Genomic DNA, 2,239 nt, shown 5'->3' with positions numbered 1-2,239 from the left:
GGCATCCAGTCTATGTTCAAAAGAGTGGAAGGATTAAAGATATTTATAAGGGAATAAAAAAAAAAAAAGCTGTGCTAACTGGTCTCTCCATTTCTCTTTGAGATCTAATTTACATGTCAGTATTATTTTAACATTTGGTACAGAATCCAGAGCTCTTAATGAAATTGGAATACAACAGACAGCTTCAGCTATTTGATTCTGCAGAATGTGCTAATTTATAGATAGTCTCTTCTAAATTGAGAAAAAAGGTATTTTCCCTCCTGATACTGAGAAGCTATAAATATATTTATTTACCTCTACCCCTACCTTTTTAATTTTAGAAATAAAATAGCCCTATTCGCTCCCTCTCCTCCCTCCCCAAATTAGTTTTACCCAGTGCCTATGATTTCTCCTGAGTGAGAAAACTAAGAGGAGCCTAAAGTTCCATCCTGAATCAAGTTACTGCAGCGATGACCCCATCTGAAAAGCTTCAAGCAGCACTGGGGGCTTGGTGCTGGCTACAACTGTGTATTTCTAACTGCAGAACTTTGTTGAGATGGAAATAACCACCCCATACTCCCAAGGAGCAGAGATTTTATATTTGATTTCCTTTTTTGTTTTGTTTTGTTTGTTTTGTTTTGTTTCCCCTCATAAACCTGAACAATGTAGGTGTCTAGTCATATACAGGTCTTAACAACAAAGAAAGTTCGAGAAATTCAAGCCACCATTAAGGTGTCTAGTCACATTCAGTTTCTTGCCAGAAGGAAATCTTGTGATTTTCATTCCAAGCTAAAGGATCAGACTGCAAAGGATAAGGCCCTGCAGCACACGGCAGTCATGTCTTCAGCCCAGATCATCTCAGCCACTGCCATTCACAAAAAGCTGGGGCTGCCCGGGATTCCACGCCCAACCTTCCCGGGGGCGCCAGGGTTCTGGCCAGGAATGATACAAACAGGGCAGCCAGGATCCTCACAAGACGCCAAGCCTTTCATGCAACAGGCCTACCCTATCCAGTCAGCGGTCACAGCTCCCATTCCAGGGTTTGAGCCTGCATCAGCCCCAGCTCCCTCAGTCCCTGCCCGGCAGAGCCACTCTATTGGCACAGCCAAGCTTCTCCTGGTGGAGTTTTCAGCTTTTCTTGAACTGAAGTGAGACCCAGACTCGTACAACAAACACCTCTTCGTGTACATTGGGCATGCCAACCATTCGTACAGTGACCCTTTGCTCAAATTGGTGGACATTCGTCAGATTTATGACAAATTTCCTGAAAAGAAAGCTGACTTGAAGGAACTATTTGGAAAGGGCCCTCAAAATGCCTTCTTCCTCGTAAAATTCTGGGCTGATTTAAACTGCAATTTTCAAGACGATGCCGGGGCTTTTTAATGGTGTAACCAGCCAGTATGAGAGTTCTGAAAATATGACAGTCACCTGTTCCACCAAAGTTTGCTCCTTCGAGAAGCAAGTAGTAGAAAAAGTAGAGACCGAGTACACAAGGTTTGAGAATGGCCGATTTGTGTACCAAATAAACCGCTCCCCGACGTGTGAATACATGATCAACTTCATCCACAAGCTCAAACACTTACCAGAGAAATATATGATAAACAGTGTTTTGGAAAACTTCACCATTTTATTGGTGGCAACAAACAGGGATACACAAGAAACTCTCCTCTGCATGGCCTGTGTATTTGAGGTTTCCAATAGCAAACACGGAGCACAACATCCCATCTACAGGCTTGTAAAGGACTGAACACGGTTCTTTATATATATAGATATCTGTATATATATACACACACACATGTGCACACACACACTCTCCATTATCGAACGACTGACTGTAAACCTCACCATGCAGGGTGGTGCCCTGGCCCCGAGTTCACCTCAACTTTTCTAAATCCTGTTTGAGTAAAGTCATTTTTTCATGTGTTCCTATGATCATTGTAGCTGTGAAATTCTGGTACAGTTGTCAAGAGAAATCGAGTTCTTTGTGTTCTTCAGATCTGCAGCCCACAATTCCTTGGGAAAGGTGAACCCTAACAACTCCAGTCTCTCTCGGCAGAGACGTTTTTCTAATTGTGGTAGAAAATTATTGAGACAGAGCATTTGCCATGGGACACTTACAACCTTTATACAAATGTATTTAGTTCTCTTTTGTCCAACATAAAATCCTTGTTTTAAGATACAAGTAAAATTAATCTTTAAATATAAATGTAAATTAGTACATGAAACTAAGAATCTTTAGACTTATCTTTGTAACTAATTT

General features: G+C 41.4%; 1 pseudogene; it reads left to right on the top strand.

The window, feature by feature from the left end:
- Window positions 1-648: 648 nt before the first annotated feature.
- Window positions 649-1,750, top strand: LOC102472339 (transcriptional enhancer factor TEF-1 pseudogene; annotated as a pseudogene).
- Window positions 1,751-2,239: the final 489 nt, after the last annotated feature.

This window comes from Tupaia chinensis, unplaced genomic scaffold, assembly GCF_000334495.1.
Source record: "Tupaia chinensis unplaced genomic scaffold, TupChi_1.0 Scaffold000087_1, whole genome shotgun sequence".
NCBI classification, from domain to species: domain Eukaryota; kingdom Metazoa; phylum Chordata; class Mammalia; order Scandentia; family Tupaiidae; genus Tupaia; species Tupaia belangeri.
The sequence above is the reverse complement of the archived record's forward strand: the minus strand, read 5'-3'. Positions and strand labels throughout refer to the sequence as shown.